Raw genomic sequence first — 20,366 nt, 5'->3', positions numbered from 1 at the left:
GATAACAGTCTTGCTTTACTCTTGTACATTACGCTTCATACTCTTGTAAATCAGGCTTCACCAACTAAGGAAACAAAAGTTCAAAGAAAAGAGCATCAGAGGCAAGGTCAAGGAGATCCACTGGTTGCAACTTAGTGGCAGAAAGTCTAAAATAATCACCTCATTCAGCAACTGTTTCTAACTACTGTTTCTAACTCATCTGGGAACTGTTGCTCTGTTCTGTTCCTGGGTGATGATAAAACGATGTGATCGGCCATAAAAACTCTGTACCCCGGCTGTTCGAGGCCACACTCTGATCAAGAGTGTTGGTCCCGATCGGTCGGCCTTGCCTCTCATTGCAATAAACTTTGTTGTGACTGTCACTGGTGCCCGTAGCATTCTGTTTCAGGAGTCGTGTGGATGCAACATTCGGTGCATTGGCCGGGAAAGTGAAAGGTCTGAAACAGGGCCCTTTCCTCAGACTGCTCCACCGACCCCTGGGAGGAGGCTTGGGATTGGGAGAGGTAAGGAATTCTTGGAGCGCGCCATTTGAATGACTCAGGAGGGTCTGCTGGACGCGGCTATAGACCCAGAGTCAGGGATCCTACCGGGACGCCGGTGGGCCCCATTTGGTTTGGTTTTTGTCAAGAGGGATCCTATTTTCAGGTGGCTGCCACGGCCTACTGGCCTTGAGATCTCGAACTTGTGTTTTCTTCGTGTCTTGATTGTCTTCTTCCTGTTGACTGTCTGTGCGTCCTTGTCAGTTCTGCCTATCTTTGTCATGGGTCAAAATCAGAGCACCCCCACCCCTCTGAGTCTCATAGTAACCCATTTCCAGGACTATAAAAAAGCTGCCTCAGTGTTTGGCCTCCACGTTAAGAAGCCAGTCCTTCGAACTCTCTGCGAGGTGGAATGGACCAGCTTTCAGGTCGAATGGCCTCCACAGGGGACCTTTGACCTTACTTTGGTATATAAGATTCATGATATTGTCTTTTCTAGGCACGAAGACCAAATCCCATACATTGGAGTGTGGAGAACCCTCATTGAAAACCCTCCAGATTGGTTAAAACTTCTCCTTCCCCTTCGCCCTCGCCTCCCTAAAGTACAGGCTTTGTTGCTCAAAGGCCGCCCATTTGGAGCTCAGAATAAGAATCTTGATGGGACTAAGCAGCCACCCCCTCTATCACCTGCACCGGAGGAAGAAAAAGAAACTTACCACTCTCCGCCCTATAGTTCTCGCCCAAAGAATATGGGTCAAGATGCTTCAGATCAGGAGGCAAGCCCGAGTCGGGACACTCCCCTGGGCCCGTCTCACACCTGGTCAGGGACTCCCTTCCATCCCCCTCCCGCTGCCCGACCCCTTCGTCCAAGGCCACCCCTGCAGGGTGATGTCCGACCCTTTATGACTTATGTACATTTCTCCACTAGCGACCTTTACAATTGGAAGCTTCGAAACCCCTCGTTCTCAGAGAAACCCCAAGCATTAATTTCTCTCCTTGAAACTATATTTGTGACCCATCAGCCAACCTGGGATGACTGCCAGCAGCTGTTGCAAGTTCTCTTCACCACTGAGGAGCGAGATAAGATCCGTCGCGAGGCTCAGAAATTAGTGATGGGACGAAACGGGCAACCCACCGAGGATCCCGCTGTGGTCGAGGAAGTCTTTTCCTGAAAATTGGGACCCAAACACTCCTCACGGTAGGCGATCATTGACCCTATTTCACCAGACTCTATTGGGAGGTCTCCGAGCGGCCGCCCGCCGGCCCACAAACATGTCTAAGGTAACAGAAGTCATTCAGGGGACCGAGGAAAGCCCCTCGGTCTTCTTAGAAAGGCTCATGGAGGCGTACCGCACCATTACCCCTGTAGGCCCTGAGGCACCTGAAAACAGAAGGGCATTAAATCTGGCCTTTGTCTCACAGGCAGCCCCAGACATTTGGAAAAAGTTATAAAACTTTGATGGGTTGAAAGGAAAAAATTTATCTGAGTTAGTTGAAATAGCCCAAAACCTTTTTAACAGTAGGGATTCTCAGGAAGAAAGACAGACACAAAAATTGACTAGGGTGGTAACGCCCATCCTGGATGCCCGCGAGGGAAGAGGACCCCAAACGCCCAAAGAATTCTGGTCTGGGCAAAAGAAAAAAGACAGACAAAGGGTTAGAGCGCCACTAGGAAAAAAACCAATGTGCATATTGCAAACAAGAGGGACACTGGAAGAAGGATTGCCCCAACTTAGCCCAACGCAAAACTCGGCCACCCCTGGCGTCGATAATGAAAGTTGATTCCGACTGATGGGACCACGGCTCGGTGGCCCCTTCTGAGCCTTTGGTTACTGTTAACATAGGGGGCCAGCCTAAGACTTTCTTGGTGGACATTGGGGCAGCCTTTTCAGTTCTAAAACAAGATCCTGGCCCCACCAGGCGAGGAGCAACCCTGGTGCAAGGAGCGACTGGGTCCCAGACTTGTAAATGGACCACTGAACGACAAGTAGATTTCGGCCGTAAAACTGTCACACGTTCTTTCCCAATCATGCCTGAATGCCCCTGCCCTGGATTACTAGGTAGAGACCTACTACATTAACCAACAGCTTCTTTGAAATTCACTAAAGGGGTTACGCATATTAAAGTCGGCCAGGATGGCCCGACAACCGTAATGGTGACTGTGCCACTTGGGGAAGAGGACCTGCTCGCTCCGGTGCCTAATGACAGTGTCCATGCAGTCGATCCCCTCCTCAAAAGCCTCCAGGCGGGCTTCCCCCAGGTATGAGCTGAGACCAATCCACCCGGGGCTGGCGATTCATCAAGCTCCGATAACAGTGGAACTGAAGGCATCCGCGCTTCGGGTAAGACTAATATCCCACGTCCCGGGAGGCTAGGCGGGGAATCGCCGTTCACATCAAGTGTTTGCGCGACTCCGGCATTTTGATCCCATGCAAGTCGCCATGGAACATTCCGCTTCTCCCTGTCCGGAAGCCTAACTCATCCGATTTCCGGCCAGTTCAGGACCTAAGAGCAGTAAACGCCAGGGTAATGGACATTCATCCCACTGTACCCAACCCTCATACTCCCCTTGGTTTGCTTCCCCCTTCTCAGGTGTATTATATACAGTTCTGGACTTAAAAGATGCCTTCTTTGCCATCCCGCTGGCCCCACAAAGCCAGCCACTATTTGCGTTTGGATGGACTGATCCTGAAGAGGGAAAAGCCGGACAGCTCACCTGGACGCGACTCCCCCAGGGATTTAAAAATTCTCCTACTCTTTTTAATGAGGCCCTGCACCAGGATTTAGAGCCATTTCGAATCTCCAACCCGCAGATAACTCTATTGCAATATGTTGATGAAATCTTGTTGGCGGCCCCCTCTCATTTAGGATGCCTGAAGTGCCACCGAAGGACTCTTGAGTCTTCTGCGAAAACTGGGGTACCGAGTGTCACCCAGAAAAGCGCAGATCTGTCGTGCTGCGGTGACCTATTTAGGTGACAACCTTAAATAAGGTAAGCACTATCTCGGTGAACAAAGAATTCGGGCTATACTCGATATTCCTCAGCCTAGAACTCGCAAACAAGTCCGCGAGTTCCTTGGGGCGGCAGGCCACTGCAGACTATGGATACCTGGCTTTGCTGAACAGGCAGCCCCTTTGTATGCCGCTCTCAAGGGGTCTCCGGAGTCCTTCACATGGGGGGAGACTCAAACTAAAGCCTTCCAGGCCTTACGAGATGCTCTCACGACCCCACCGGCCTGGGCCCTGCCAGATCCCACCAAGCCATTCCATTTGTTTGTAGCCGAAAAAGGGGGGGTGGGGTAGCCAAAGGAGTTCTGACTCAGCGCCTGGGAACTTGGCACCAACCGGTGGCCTATTTATCCAAACAGCTGGACCCAGTTGCTTCCGGGTGGCCCCCACGCATTCGACAAATGGTTGCCACCGCGCTCCTAGTTAAAGCCGCAAACTAACCTTGGGGCAGGCATTGTCTGTCACGGGGCCCCATGAAGTGGAGGCTTTACTGAGGGCTCCCCCAGAGCGATGGCTGTCAGATGCTCGGATTACCCAATATCAAGCATTGCTACTCGACCGGCCCCGAATACGTCTTTGTGCCCCCGCGGCCTTAAACCCAGCCACCTTGCTGCCCGAAGGACAAGGTCCCCCTCTGCACTCTTGCCCAGAAACCTTGGCGATGATCTCGTCCCTCCGCTCCGATCTTACGGACGTTCCCTTACAGGACCCTGATATCAACAGGACCCTGATATCAGCATGTTTTCAGGCGGCAGTGGTTGTGTGTTTCAAGGGCAAAGGCGTGCCCGTGCTGCAGCGATGACAGACCGCGAGGTTCTATGGCAACAGACCCTTCCCCCCGGGAACTTCAGCCCAGCGCACAGAGCTCATCGCGCTAACAAAAGCCCTAAAACTCGAAAGAAACAAGGCAGTTAATATTTCTACGGACCGCCGCTATGCTTTTGCCCCCACCCATGTGCACGGATCCATTTATCAAGAGCGCAGCCTCCTCACGACGGAAGGCAAGGCCGTCAAAAACAAAGCTAAAATTTTAGACCTTCTGGCAACCGTCTGGGAACCTGCAAAACTGGCGATCATTCACTGCCAGGGACATCAAAAAGGCGACTCCCTAGAGGCAGTCGGAAACCGCCTGGCTGATGCAGCAGCCCGAGAAGCTGCCCTAACTAAAAGTGAAAGTGCCTTGCAGCTACCGATCTAGCCCAGTTGCACTCCTAAAGATTTGGAGTGGGTTTCCAGAAAAGGGGGGAAGGAAGATGCCGGGACAAAAGTGGTTTCAGGATCCTGAAGGTAAGATACTCCTACCCGCGGCACTCGGGCGGCGCATGGTGGGTCAGCTCCACCAAGGGACTCATCTGGGGAAAACGAGGATGGCGCTTAGCGCGGAAAAAGTTCAGGGCGCAAGGGCTGGGAGAAGAGATTGAAGAGGTGGTTGAAAGATGTGTACGTTGCGCCCAAGTAAATCAGGCCGGTTGGGGGAAGTAGATTTCACTGAAATTAAACCAGGGGAATACGGATACAAATCCCTGCTTGTTTTTGTAGACACCTTCTCCGGGTGGGTCGAGCCTTTCGTCACTAAATCAGAAACGGCTCAGGCGACAGTTAAGAAATTATTAAATGAGATAATTCCTGGATTCGGGCTGCCTCTGAGCATAGGATCGGACAATGGCCCGGCCTTCACGGCGCAGGTGTCCCAGGGTCTAGCCCGGGCATTGGGAGTAGATTGGAAATTACATTGCGCATATAGACCCCGTAGCTCAGGTCAGGTGGAAAGGATGAATCGGACCCTAAAAGAGACCTTAACCAAATTGTCCCTTGAGACGGGCAAAAATTGGGTCAATGTCCTGCCTCTTGCCCTTTTGCGAGCGTGTTTTACTCCATTTGTCAAGGGATTTTCCCCTTATGAAATTTTATTTGGCAGACCTCCACCTATCCTGCCGAGGCTAGGAGACAACAACATAATGGAACAGTTGGAACAGGACCAGTTGCTGGCTTCACTCGTGGCCCTGCAACATGTACAGAAGGAAATAACCAGGCCCTTGAGAGAAGCCTTCACTCATCCTCCTGTTCTTCCCCACCCCCTTCAACCAGGAGACTTAGTCTGGGTCAAGAGGCACGAGCCTAAAACCCTGGAGCCACGCCGGAAAGGACCGCACGCTGTGATCCTGACTACACCCGTGGCTGTGAAGATAGACAGTGTCCGAACCTGGATTCATCATTCTCAGGTCAAGAAAAACTGCGTGAAGGTGGGAACACCCCAGACTGATACGGAACCAGATAACGAACACAATGGAAGGTCCGAAGGCACCCAGAGGATCCTTTAAAGCTAAGACTCATGCAGGCATAATAATAATAATTGTCTGGGTTTGTATAATGGTAAGCGTGGAGGACTGTACGGAATTGCATCCCCTATCTTTTTGGCCATACCAAGGGGAACTCAGGGACACTGTCACAGGGTAGGTGATAGCATCTAATACCTCTTCCTTGTGCCTTGTTTTTTGTTTGATTTATGCAACTTGGTGGGGGACTCATGGGGGACTTTAATTACTAATTATAAACAGCCAACGGGCTTTGCTCCTCTGGTCCCCAAAAACCCCTATATGGTTACGTATGGATGTGGACACAGGGATCAAGAACAAAAATTGGCTGACATACCAGGGTTATACAGTTGCCCTGCAAATAGAAACGTCGAATGCGAAGGAAAAGGCCAATACCATTGTGCAAAATGGGGTTATGAAACGCTGGCTCCCTGGCTGGCGGGACAGGGCCATGACCCCTTAACCACCCTCCTTAGAACTCCAGATCCCAAATGTAAGACCCAAGGAAAATGCAACACAACAAAAATATGTTTAAAAAAGGTTTCTAGTTCCCGTACCTTTTCCTCTTCCTGGGACACTGGATACGCTTGGGGTCTCAGGATGTCCGCTCCAAGAGTTGACAAAGGCATTTCCTTTACTATACAAAGGGTTAAAAAAAAAAAAAAACTCCATTCAATCCGGTAGAGCCAAACAAGGACATGATTTTACACCCCCCGCTCTTTCCGACTGTCCCTTCCCAACCTACCCTGCGATCGGATGCCCCCACAAAGTCAGAATTATCAACTACAGGTCATATCCAGAACCCATTCTTCCCTGAGACGCATTGGCTAAATGTAGTAGATTCTCTGTATGCTTGGCTAAATTCATCTCACACGGAGATTGTACAAGACTGTTGGCTGTGTTTAAACCCTAACCCCCATATTATGTGGGAATGGCTACAAATGCCAGCATTAGACAAGACATAGAAAAGCATGTCATAAAATTGCTAAATCCAAGCTGACCTCTTGGTGGATAACACGGGCCACGGTACCGTCATCACCCTGTCTTAGGGTTGTTTCTACAACACAGCCTAACAGCATAATCAGGAAAGGATGAGGGGCTCCTGGGTGGCTCAGTCAGTTAAGCGGCTGACTCTTGGTTTCCACTCAGGTCATGATCTCCCCGGTTTCGTGAGTTCAAGTCCCGTGTTGGGCTCTGCGCTGGCAGCATGGAGCCTGCTTGGGATTCTCTATCTCCCTCTCTCTCTGCCCCTCCCCCCCTCTCCCTATGCCTCTATCTCTCTCAAAAATAACCATTAAAAACATTATTTAAGGGGGCGCCTGGGTGGCACAGTTGGTTAAGCGTCCGACTTCAGCCAGGTCACGATCTCGCCGTCCGGGAGTTCGAGCCCCGCGTCAGGCTCTGGGCTGATGGCTCAGAGCCTGGAGCCTGTTTCCGATTCTGTGTCTCCCTCTCTCTCTGCCCCTCCCCCGTTCATGCTCTGTCTCTCTCTGTCCCAAAAATAAATAAACGTTGAAAAAAAAAATTAAAAAAAAAAACAAAACATTATTTAGGGGCGCCTGAGTGGCTTAGTCGGTTAAGCGTCCAACTTCGGCTCGGGTCGTGATCTCGCAGTCCATGAGTTTGAGCCCCGCGTTGGGCTCTGTGCTGACAGCTCAGAGCCTGGAGCCTGTTTCGGATTCTGTGTCTCCCTCTTTCTGACCCTCCCCCGTTCACGCTCTGTCTCTGTCTGTCTCAAAAATAAATAAAGGGTAAAAAAAGTTTTTTAGTTATTTAAAAAATAAAAACAAATAAATAAATAAACTTTAAAAATAAATAAATAAGACAAAATTCAGTCCCTCGGTTTCACTAGCCACAATCCAAGTGCTTAGTAGCCATATGTGTCTACTGTATAGGAGAGCACAGATCTAGAACATTTCTGCCATTGCACTCTTCCAGATACATCCTCTCCAGCTGTCTTCAAGCATGCGATGGGTTTTGGAGTCCAATGGCTCAAGAAGCCCGGGGCATCCAGTCTCCTTCATTTTCAAGGGGGCACCTTTCCTAATGGGTGCTGATTACTTTTAATGAACAAGGTAATGAATGTTTGAAGAATATGACTTTTCTGGGTCATTTCCTACTCTTTCTAGATGGAAATTTCCAGAGCAGTTCTGCGCAAGAGAAGATAACAAAAGAAAATACCCTCGAAAATATCTTAAATAGTGCTACCGTTGTTATTGGCTCCCGGGTCCCAGGACCATTTCTCTTGTTAGCAAGCCCTCGCTCAAGGGCAACCCGAGGTCCGTTGTCATATAATCCTAGACGGGTCTCCTGGTTCCCCAGCCAGGGCTGTTGCCAGCATAACCACCTGCCTCTCATAGACCAGCAGCAGCTGGTCTCAGAAGGATTTAGTAAGGGTTACAATGATGAAGTTTTTTGGGGGGTGGTCGGTTCATGGGGTCCAGAGCTGATGTCCAAGAAAGAATTCTTGAAGACGTCTTTGGTACAAAAAGGTGGTTTTATTCAAGCACGGGGACAGGACCCATGGGCAGGAAGAGCTGACAGGTAACTAATTATATACCCTCAGGTTGGGAGGTGGTCAGGGATAAAGTAAGTCTCCGAGGTATTTTGGAAGCAAGGTTTAGGGGCTAGCTGTTGCTAGGGAAACACCACTTATTACTGGTTAATAAAACCCCAGTCATGAGACTCTTCAGATGTATATCAGGGGCCATAACCTCGTGGGGTATGATTGCCTGCACGTATCTTGGGGCAGTGGAGATAAAGGAAGTAAACTTACAGGGTCCTTGAGGTTGGGATAATGTTGAGCTAAGGTTCTCTTTTGCCCCCAGCAAAGTGTCATCCTTGTGGCAGCTGAGCTCCTAGAGGGAGGTCACTCTGCCGGTTTCAAGGACTTGTCAGGGGGCTGCCGGCAGTAAGGGAATTTAGTTTTTCATTTGCCTTAGTTTCCCATATTATCGTGGTAAGCACGTAAACACCTCCCCTTTGTTCTTGGGTAGCCGGGAGTGTCCGAGGAATATCACCCATATTCCGCCTGGGGGTTGGGTGGGGGGCTGCTAGCTTGTGCTTTGCCCCTTAGCTTGCCCCACGCTCCCTCATCAATAATGTAGATCCATTCAGATGGGGCTCCTGGATGGCTCCGTCCATTAAGTGTCCGACTTCGGCTCAGGTCAGGTTCTTGCGGTTCGTGAGTTCGAGCCCCATGTCGGGCTCGGTGCTGACAGCTCAGAGCCTGGAGCCTGCTTCAGATTGTGTGTGTGTGTGTGTGTGTGTGTGTGTGTGTGTGTGTCTGACCCTCTCCTGCTCACACTCTGCCTCAAAAATAAATAAATAAATAAATAAACATAAAAAATTACAAAATCGTACTATAGATCCATTGAGGAGAAATGCAGCAGCTGAGAGGCCCAAGTCAAGAGAAGGGCGACCAACAGCATGGTCCTGGCCCAGCGCTGGCTTCAAGCAAAGGGACGCTATGACTTTAGCTGCGAATGACTGAACACAGCCACCCTGAAGGATGTGCAACCTGTCCCCACACTCGGGAGGGTCCCACATTTGGTTTAATGCTCTGCTGCCACATCTGGGAATTCTCTCTTTTTTTTTTTTTTTAAGTTTATTTACTTATTTTGAGAGAGAAAGAGCACGAGCGAGCCAGGGAGGGGCAGAGAGAGAAGGGGAGAGAGAATCTTCACCAGGCTCTGTACTGTCAGCGCAGAGCCGGACGCAGGGCTCAAACTCACGCACCGCGAGATCATGACCTGAGCTGAAACCAAGAGTTGGACGCTCAACCGACTGAGCCACCCAGGCGCCCCGCCATCTTGAAATTCTTAATCATTTTGGAACAAGGAGCCCTGGGCCCTTCAACTCATGCGGCTGGCCCCATCCGCAGAAAGTCGAGTCTTTTCCGTGGGAGGCGTTAGTCTGTGAGCAAGAGCCAGAACTGGCAAGAGAAGAGATATGGGGAGAGACTGGATGGGGCGCTGAGGGAAGAGCTGGCCCACAGGCTCTGTCTCTCTCTCTCCTTCAAAAATAAACATTGGAAAAAACGTTTTTTTCCGTTAAAAAAAAAGAGAACAAAGAGAAGAGATGGGGTACAGGGGGGCTTCCAGCCACAGAGAACACGAGGAACAGGGGCTGACTGCCCATATGGGGCCCACGGCGAAGGCATGATGAGTGGGAATGGGCCCAACCCCCGGCCACAGGAAGGGCGCTCTCTGCTCCAGGCACGTGGGCAACATTTCTCTCCTCTGCTGGCCTCAGCTTCGCCAGTTAAGGGGATTTGCTTTTTCTCACCCTCCCAACCCCAGTCAATATGCCTGTGGTGGAATGAACTTTTATGTGTCACCTTCCTACGCCCACTGCTGCAGGTACGACCGTCCTGCTACTCAGCCTCTCCTATCACATACGCTCTCCACGCCGGCAGATGTGACATCACTAAGATGAGTAAAGACAGGGAGACTTGGTCTGCATGTTAACACATCCTGATCAGGTCCTCCCCGACACAAGAAAGAAAGAAAGAAAGAAAGAAAGAAAGAAAGAAAGAAAGAAAAAGGAAGGAAGGAAGGAAGGAAGGAAGGAAGGAAGGAAGGAAGGAAAAAGAAAAAGGCTGATTTGTCTTAGAACTGCTTAACACAAAGTATCTGAAGGACCTACGAATTCCTCCACTTAAGGTACAAGCTGTCAAGGGGGCGCCTGGGTGGCCCAGTCAGTTAAGCGTTCCACTTCGGCTCAGGTCGTGGTCTCACAGTTCGTGGGTTCGAGCCCCACGTCGGGCTGTGTGCCGACAGCTCGGAGCCTGGAGCCTGCTTCGGATTCTGTCTCTCTCTCTCTCAAAAATAAATAAACGTTAAAAAAAAAAAAAGATACAAGCTGTCAAGAATCTGTTATTGCCCTTCCAAGACACGGGCAGTGGCAGAGACGCAAACAAAACGAAAGAGAATTGAAGGTGAGAGGGAGAGAGAACTTGCAAAGGTCTCCAAAGTAGCAACTGGAGGAACTTCTTGGAAGGACGGGACTCCAGTGGAAGTGTGCATGGTCTGGGGACCCGCAGAGCCGCCTCAGGGGTTCCCGGGGGTTCAGGCGTTTAAGGGGTAAAAGCTTGCTTGCCGCAGAAATGTGACTCTTCAGAGAAACTCTGATAACATATAACAAAGGTTTCTGTGTTGTAAGTTGGTTTTACCAGAACGTGGACAGTTTATTCTCTTCCCCAGCTTTTGCTTAACTTCATGTAAACCGGTAAAAACTAAGAACTGACAAGACTCCTTTAATGTCCATTTGAACCAAAATTTTTTTTTGTTTTAATATTTAAAAAAATTATTTTAATGTTTATTTTTGAGACAGAGAGAGCCAGAGCGTGGGGGGGGGGAGGGGCAGAGAGAGAGAGAGAGGGGGAGACACAGAATCCGAAGCAGGCTCCGGGCTCCGAGCTGTCGGCACACAGCCCGACGCGGGGCTCGAACTCACAAACCTCGAGATCAGTGACCGTGACCCGAACCGAAGTCGGATGCTTAACCAACTGAGCCAGCCAGGCGGCCCTGAAGCAAAATTTTCAGCAAACTTGCAATGATCATTCTTCATTCAGCACGCCAAACAGGATAACCATTACTTCTCGGCAAGCCAGGCAACATATTTTTGATGTTTAAAAAGTGACCGAGTGACATCAGAACATAAAGAGAGACTTAAATCTTACACACAGAAGTGGAAATAGCTAAATGTCAGCTTTTATCTGAAAAGGGCTCCAAATTCTACTTTTTTTTTGCCTGATTAGGAGAGGAGATATAACTATTGAAATACATTAGACAAGAAAACAAGGTACGGAATCGTGAAAGAACAGATCGTCAGAGTCAGTCTGATAATTACGAAAAATACGATGTCAGAGTAAGCTCATTCTGACTGTGAGGACGAGTTGAAAACTGCTGTCTACCAAAAGAAGGACAAGGTATAAAAACCGTAGCTTTAATTCCACGTAAATGGAGCTGAAAATGCACCATAGCTGCGTGGCCACTCGCTAGCTACGTGTGTACATTCAGGGTATTTGCTTTGTTCAGTAATAAAAAATCAGCTAATTCTAAAAAAGGAAACAGAAAAAATTTGCGTCCTTGAGAGCTCCGTCTCCCGGGCCCACCTTGCGCACCGTCTTGTCTTCCTGAAAATTTATTCTTTTCCCAGGATGAGCCAGAAGAATATTTGAATTTCTTTTTTTTGGAAACTTTTTAACTTTTTTTGAAGTTTATGTTTTGAGAGACAGAGTGGGTGGGGGAGGGGCAGAGAGAGAGAGAGAGAGAGAGAGAGAGGGACAGAGAGCATCCCAAGTAGGCTCCATACCACCAGCACGGAGTCCGACGCGGGGCTCCAACTCACTAACTGTGAGATCATGACCTGAGCAGAAACCACGAGTCAGACGCTGAACCGACTGAACCACTGGGGCGCCCCGAATATTTGAATTTCTTAAACTTGTCAGACTGTCCATCCCGAGAAAGCTAGAGCGTCTGGGCCAACAGCCCTCCTGTTGGGGTCAGCACTTAGGCTCAGTCTAGCCCTGGTTCTAGAAGGACAGTTAACACCACGCCCTAAAGAAGAATGTCCAGCCGGTGAGAGCCACCCACCCTGAAGGCTGGACTGGGAAATCACTTTCCCAGTGAAAGTGGGACAGTGAACAACTGATGTCCTTTCCACCTTTTCCCGTTCATACACGATACTCCCCAAATACACAAGGACCCTTTTCTTCCGAAATTGCTACAGCAGAGCATGCTTCGTTCAGTTAAAACACGCAGGTGGGCTAACCATAAATCCAGGGCCATCTAGACCACATGCCACCCTTGAGTGACCTTGGGAAAGACACTCCCCTCTGGGCAGAGGCAGCTCCCTGAGCAACCAGCTTGGTGAGTGAAGGGTGCCTTTGCACAAGCTGGAAAGAGTCCCAATCCCCACCCCACCCTGGGGTGATACAGCTTCACGGCAAGATGCACAGCTTGGCCAGCAGAACCCAGGCTTAATTTCACCACCTCATTCCCACCCATTTGGCCAGGTGCGCTTGCTCAGTGAACCGCCTGCACAACTGTACTCAGTGGTTCTGCTTAATCACTAAACAGGAAGCTGTTCTACAGTAGGAGGAAAGCAGTTCACCTAGCCTGATTCTGATCATGTGCAATGTACTGATACTTCTTAAAATGTCACAGCAATAATTACTTGTCTTTACAAGGGGGCTTGTTGACTCAAGAGAATCCCAGGAAAATGTCAGGTTATATAAAAGGAAGTAAAGAAATGTAGACAAACTCAGAAAGACATTTGGGCCTTTGCCAAATAACAGAGGGATAGATGATGTGTCTGTACAGTCAGCTGCAGGTGAGTTCAATTTCTGGCTATATGACCTTAGGTAAGTCATTTAGCCTCAGTTTCCTCATCTGGAAAATGAAAACAAAAGTGTGTACCTCACAGGGCTATTCTGAAGATTACAGGAAGTAACATTCATTCAACTAATACTTATGAAATACTGAACACTTCTCACATTCCATGCACTGAAACACAACTGTGAATACATAGGCAGGGTTCCCACCATTTAGCACGGGGTCAAAAATAATATAAAATTTCCTGGGGCACCTGGGTGGCTCAGTTGGTTGAGCATCTGACTCTTGATTTCAGCTCCAGTCATGATCCCAAGGTCATGGGATTGAGCCCTGCATCGGGCTCTGCCCTAAGCACGGAGCCTGAGATTCTCTCTCTCTCTCTCTCCCTCTGCACCTCTCCCCTGCTCAAGCTCTCTCTGTAAAGTAAATAAAGAAATAAATAAAAATAATATAAAATTTCCATTAGGATAAGAGTTATGCGAGGGTATAATGGAGGGAAATTTACTTGGTCAGGTGGATTGGGGATAGTTTCCAGTTCGTCTGTGATCTGAAAAAAGAATGGAGGCTACCAAGCAATAAGAGGGGGAAAGAGACACCCAACCAATGGGAAGGGAATGTGCAAGAGTCCTGTGGCAGGAGGAAGCTTGGCTTGGTCGTGGAAGCAAGGCCATTGGGGCTGGAGCACAGAAATCAAGGAGAAGAGTAATATCATTGTTGTATCGCTTTGTATGTTGGCTTTTTTTTTTTTAAGTTTATTTATTTTGAGGGGAGGAGGGGCAGAGAGAGAAGGAGAGAGAGAATCCCAAGCGGGCTCTGTGCTGTCAGCCTGCTCAACTGACATAGGGCTCAGTCTCACAAACTGTGAGATCATGACCTGAGCCAAAATCAAGAGTCAGTCGCTTAACCAACTGAGCCACCCAGGTGCCCCTATAAAACATTATTAATGAGATCATTTACGTTCTTTGGTGGGTCTCTATCCAACACTCCAGGGCCTAGAGGCTTCACCCGCATCAACTCATTTCATTTCACAGCTGCCCTGGAGCCCAACAGCCCTCCCTTGTGGTTTTATACTCATTTGACAAACTAGGAAGCTGCAGTGCAGAGATCAAGCAACCTGCCCAAGGTCACCAAGGGCTCAAAGCCAACCTGAATGGATAGAGTGCAAATCTGCATCCACTCTAGGTTGGGATCTCTACTGGCTGCGGGACCCCAGGCAAATGCCTGCAACCTCCAGCTTCTTGTTTCCTTGGTTCAGGCAACCAAGAATTGGAGTTAGCTCTGCAAAGGTGGGCGCCCCCCGGGGGATGAAAGTCCTGTGGCAGACAGACCTGTAGGCTGTAGAAGGAAGAACAAAGGGTGAGTAAAGGTGGGGGGTGGGGGGGCTTACTGTCTTTGTAACCCATCTCCCTCTCCACCACAGATCAAATCCGATGCCTCAGACAGGATAGGAACTCAGGAAACAGTAGTTCGTTGGTTCAAGGCTCGGGCCCTGAAAGCCCGAGCTTCACATAGCTACGGAAGGGGAAATCTGGGCAGGACGGTTTGAATAGCGATCCCGGATCGCGCCACGCTGCTGCCACCTGGTGGCGCCGTGCCTAAGGTGTAGAGCAATGCCTCCGGGCAACATTCGTGTCCGAAGTAAAGAAAAGAGAACGCGGATGAACGGTATGCTTAAAAATGGTTAAGATGGTAAGTTGTACGTTATATGCCTTTACTGTGATAAAAAAATAAATAAATAAATGGAAAAAATGAAAGTGTAAAATGAATTAAATTTAAAGAGTGAAATAAGTCCTTTCTCACTCGACTCAGGAGGTAACATTGCTTCTCCTGAGATTAGGTTGTAGCATATCATTATCACGTGACAGTTCGAAGTGTTTCTGTCCTGTCTCTGCACTTCCCTCAAGCCCTTTAAAATTTCCCTTTGGCATCCTTGGAGCAGGGGTGTGATGATCTATTACTGATCATACATACATAGATGTATGATCTAACACACATATATGCTATTAATTATGTTATATTATAAATATTATATATTTATATATACTGCCGCTCTTTGACTCAATTCTCTCAAAGCCTTTATTCAGTTTGCAGTTTCCAAAGATGAAATCTCGACCCTAATGTTCCATCTGATTCCTACTTTGCATCTGCCCTTGCTAAGGTACAAATATATGTGACATGGGAATGCAAGCTGGTGCAGCCACTCTGGAAAAAAGTATGGAGGTTCCTCAAAAAAACTAAAAGTAGAACTACCCTATGACCCAGCAATGGCACTACTAGGTATTTATCCACGGGATACCTGTGTGCTGTTTCGAAGGGACACATGTACCCCCATGTTTATAGCAGCACTATCGACAATGGCCAAAGTATGGAAAGAGGCCAAACGTCCATCGATGGATGAATGGATAAAGATGTGGTATATCTATACAATGGAGTATTACTCGGCAATGAAAGAGAATGAAATCTTGCCATTTGCAACTACGTGGATGGAACTGGAGGGTATTATGCTAAGGGAAATTAGTCAGAGAAAGACAAATATCATATGACTTCACTCATATGATGACTTTAAGAGACAAAACAGATGAACATAAGGGATTGATGATATAGGATCTCATATTAAAGAAAATAATGAGCATTTATACTAGACTGTGTTGCTTATAACACACATAACCCTGTTAAAAATAAAAGTTTTCTTGAGATAATTTACCCTTTAAAATTGTACAATTCAGGGGCGCCTAGGTGGCTCAGTCGATTCATCGTCTGGCTTCCGCTCAGGTCACGAACTCCTGGTTCGTGAGTTCGAGCCCCGTGTCCGGCTCTGTGCTGACAGCTCAGAGCCTGGAGCCTGCTTCGGATTCTGTGTCTCCCTCTCTCTCCGTTCCTCCCCCACTTGCATTCTGTCTCTCTCGTTCCCTCTCTAAAATAAATAAAGATTAAAAAGGGGCGCCTGGGTGGCGCAGTCGGTTAAGCGTCCGACTTCAGCCAGGTCACGATCTCACGGTCCGTGAGTTCGAGCCCCGCGTCAGGCTCTGGGCTGATGGCTCAGAGCCTGGAGCCTGTTTCCGATTCTGTGTCTCCCTCTCTCTCTGCCCCTCCCCCGTTCATGCTCTGTCTCTCTCTGTCCCAAAAATAAATAAACGTTGAAAAAAAAATTAAAAAAAAAAAAGATAAAAAAAGTTTTCTAATTGTACAATTCGGTGGTTTTTAACACATCCACAGTGTTACGTATTCACACTGTTGTGCAGCCATCACCACCATCAAATTTTAGAACATTTTCATCACCCTAAAAGGAAAGAAACCCTATACCCGTTAGCAGTCACTCTGCATTCTTCCCTCCCCCAGTTCCTGGCAACCACTAATCTGTTCTCTGTTTCCACGCTTTTGACTCTTCTGGGCGTTTTACGTAAACAGAATCATATACTATGTGGCCTTTTGTTTGTATCTTCTTCCACTTAACATAATGCTTTCAGGGGTCACCTATGTTGTGGCATGTGTCAGTAACTTTATTCCCTTTTATGACTGAATAATACCCCATTGTATGATATACCATATTTTATTTATCCATTAACAGTTGATGGGTATTTGGGTTGTTCCTATTTTGGGTATTATAAACAGTGTCACTGTAAACATTCTTGTAAACGTTCTTATATGTTTCAATGCCTCCAATTCCCTTGGATATTTACCTAGGAGTAGAATTGCTGAATCCTATGGTAATTCTGTGTTTACCTGTGTGAGGAGCCGCCAGACTATTTTTTTCACAGTGGCTGCACCATTTTGCATTCTCACCAGCGTGTTTGAGAGTTCTAATTTCTTCATGTCCTCAACGGTATTTTCTTATTGCTTATCTCTTTTATTATAGTCTTCCTAGTGGGTGTGAAGAGATAGGATTTGCATCTTCCAAATAACTGATGAGGTTAAGCATGTTTTCATGCGCTTACTGGCTTTTTGTATATTGTCTTTGGGGAAATGTCTACTCAAGTCCTTTGTCACCTCTAAATTGGATTGTCTTTTTTTTCCTAACATTTATTTTTGAGAGACAGAGTGTGAATGGGGAAGGAGCAGAGAGAGAGGGAGACACAGAATTGGAAGCAGACTCCAGGCTCTGAGCCGTCAGCACAGAGCCTGATGTGGGGCTTGAACCCACTAACCGTGAAATCACAACCTGAGCTGAAGTCGGATGCTTAACGGACTGAGCCACCCAGGTGCCCCAGGTTGTCTTTTTGTTGTTGAGTTGTAAGAATTCTTTATAATTCCATATACTAGACCCTTATCACATATATGATTTGCAAATATTTTCTCTTATCCTGTGAATTATCTTTTCACTTTCTTGATAGTGCTCTTTGATGCACATTTTTAATACATGATCTTTTAAAGTGCATTTTTTACAATGTTTATTTATTTTGAGAGAGAGAGAGAGAGAAAGTGTGCATTTGCGCACACATGAGTGGGAGAGGGGCAGAGAGAGAGAGGGAGAGAGAGAGAACCCCAAGCAGGCTCTGAGCCATCAGTGTAGAGCCTGATGTGGGTAAAATCTTGGCCTGAGCCAAAATCAAGAGTTAGACGTTTAACTAACTGAGCTACGCAGGCACCCCAAACATTTGTTTTATTATCAGAATAGTGGGGGCGCCTGGGTGGCGCAGTCGGTTAAGCGTCCGACTTCAGCCAGGTCACGATCTCGCGGTCCGTGAGTTCGAGCCCCGCGTCAGGCTCTGGGCTGATGGCTCGGAGCCTGGAGCCTGTTTCCGATTCTGTGTCTCCCTCTCTCTCTGCCCCTCCCCCGTTCATGCTCTGTCTCTCTCTGTCCCAAAAAAAATAAACGTTGAAAAAAAAAAATTTATTATCAGAAAAGTGGTGAGTGACACACTTCATGACATCCATGAGTTAAAAGAGGAAACTGTTCTCTTGCGGTGTTGGGTACAATTTAGCAGCCATTCCTAATAAACTCTAAGTAAAACAGAACTGGAAGAAAATAACTAAACACTGATAATGTATTCTTAACAAAACCAGTAACAACCATTCAACCACATGAGGCCATGCCGAACCCACTGCCCTCAGAAACAGGAAAAAGGCTAGATGTCCATCGTGATTCAACCGTGATTTCAAGGTTTGGATTGATGCACTGAGACAGGAAAAGTATTGGCACCAATATTTGAAAAGAAGGGGAGGGGCACCTGGGTGGCTCAGTCAGTTGAGGATCTGACTTCCGTTCGGAACCAGTGACTGACTTCCGATCTGGAACCATCTTGCAAAGGATGCAAGACGGCGAAAAGGAAATCCAAATGGCCACTAAGCATTTATAATAGGATGTGGAATGAGATTCTTCCTGTTATCTGAGCACAATATACGACAAATACCCCCACATTCTAGAGAGAGTATTGACATGCTCTTGAAAGTTTTCCATAAAACACCAGAGCCAGTCTTTTGACAATCAGCCCCATCCTCCGCCTCCAGATAATAACAAGCAATTAATAATTCAGGAAAGGACTGAAAGAACGGAGGAGAGCCAGTGTCATACCTAGTCTATTTTTTTTTTTTAATTTTTTTTTCAACGTTTTTTATTTATTCTTGGGACAGAGAGAGACAGAGCATGAACGGGGGAGGGGCAGAGAGAGAGGGAGACACAGAATCGGAAACAGGCTCCAGGCTCCGAGCCATCCGCCCAGAGCCTGACGCGGGGCTCGAACTCACGGACCGCGAGATCGTGACCCGGCTGAAGTCGGACGCTCAACCGACTGCGCCACCCAGGCGCCCCCCTAGTCTATTTTTTAACACCCATAGCAGATGATCTAACTCCTCCTCTTTCATACTACATTATTTTTAGCATTTATTTTTATCACAAAATGAAACTATACCCAACATCAAAGGCCTTACATATTTCAAAATAGATACAAACATTCAATAACTTCCTCCTTTGCTCTTTATTTTTCTTTCTTAGGCTCTACGGAGTCAATATCTTTTCATGTAAGGACAGCACCCTCTTCACACTAACCTAGGCACTACTGTAAAGTTATTTTGTAGATGTAATTACGGTCCCAAGTCATTTGGCCTTAAGAGAGGGAAATTATCTGGGTGGACTTGACTTAATAAGCCCTTTAAAAACAGAGTTTCTCTGGGGCGCCTGGGTGGCGCAGTCGGTTAAGCGTCCGACTTCAGCCAGGTCACGATCTCGCGGTCCGTGAGTTCGAGCCCCGCGTCAGGCTCTGGGCGGATGGCTCGGAGCCTGGAGCCTGTTTCCGATTCTGTGTCTCCCTCTCTCTCTGCCCCTCCCCCGTTCATGCTCTGTCTCTCTCTGTCCCAAAAATAAATAAACGTTGAAAAAAAAAAAAAATTAAAAAAAAAAAAAAACAGAGTTTCTCTGACTGGTGAAGAAACCCCTAGAAAGGAATCCGGCTTGGCCAACACCTTGATTTCAGCCTCACAGAGCAGAGAACAGAGACATGCTATGCCCAGACTTCAGATCCGCAGACGCTTGGGCTACTAAATGGATGCTTTAAGCTGCTAAATTTGTGATAAATTATTACATAACAAGAGAAAACGATGACACCCTTTATTGTTGGTACCCAGGTGGGCCTGCCCTTGGTACCCACCAGCACGAGGCCTTAGGGGAGAGAGAGTAAGGGTTTTCCCTCTCCATCCTGCCCTTGACTGCTCTACACTGCCTGGCTGAGGCCAAGACAGGGGGCTCTGGCTCTGCCTGGCCCTGCCTCAGCTCATTCCTTGGGGTGACCCCTAGAAGCCTTTGGCCTCTTTGGCAGTCTTGAGAATCGCTGTGTTGGTAAAACCATACTTTCCTTAATCAGCCTCTACCTTTGTATGTTGGAACCGTTTCCATTTTTTATATTGTAAATAAGGCTACCACAAACATCTTTGTATGTAAAACTTTGTCTGGATCTTGGCTGGTTTTCTTAGGATAAGACATGCGGAGTTAAAAGCAAATGACCATCTTTAGGGCTGATGTATATTACATGAACATTTCTAGAAAGCCCAGAGCCCCATCAGGGGAGTATAATGTGTAAGGTTCTTGACCTAAGCTGAGCCAATAGACTTCCTGGCTCAAAGGCTTAGCTATTTCAGGGGGAAGACCACCTCCTCATTTTGCCTCCACACTGTTCCCCTCAGTGACCCACCCTCACCCCTACGCTTTCAGTCGCCCACTGGGAACTTCTACTCAGAAACCCAAAGGCACCCAAACCCAACGTGCTCAGAAACTTAAGGCACTTGTCACC

The 20,366-nt window shown here is 47.8% G+C and overlaps 1 long non-coding RNA gene across 1 annotated transcript; it reads left to right on the top strand.

The window, feature by feature from the left end:
• Positions 1 to 4,673: 4,673 nt before the first annotated feature.
• LOC147576381 (uncharacterized) lies at positions 4,674 to 6,515 on the top strand. The gene is made up of 2 exons (XR_015240730.1): positions 4,674 to 4,775; positions 5,577 to 6,515. It is a non-coding gene; the product is annotated as an uncharacterized LOC147576381 (long non-coding RNA).
• Positions 6,516 to 20,366: the final 13,851 nt, after the last annotated feature.

This window comes from Puma concolor, chromosome D1 (assembly GCF_028749965.1).
Source record: "Puma concolor isolate L17-30 chromosome D1, mPumCon1.1.hap2, whole genome shotgun sequence".
NCBI lineage: Eukaryota > Metazoa > Chordata > Mammalia > Carnivora > Felidae > Puma > Puma concolor.
This window is presented reverse-complemented; position numbering and strand designations above follow the sequence as displayed.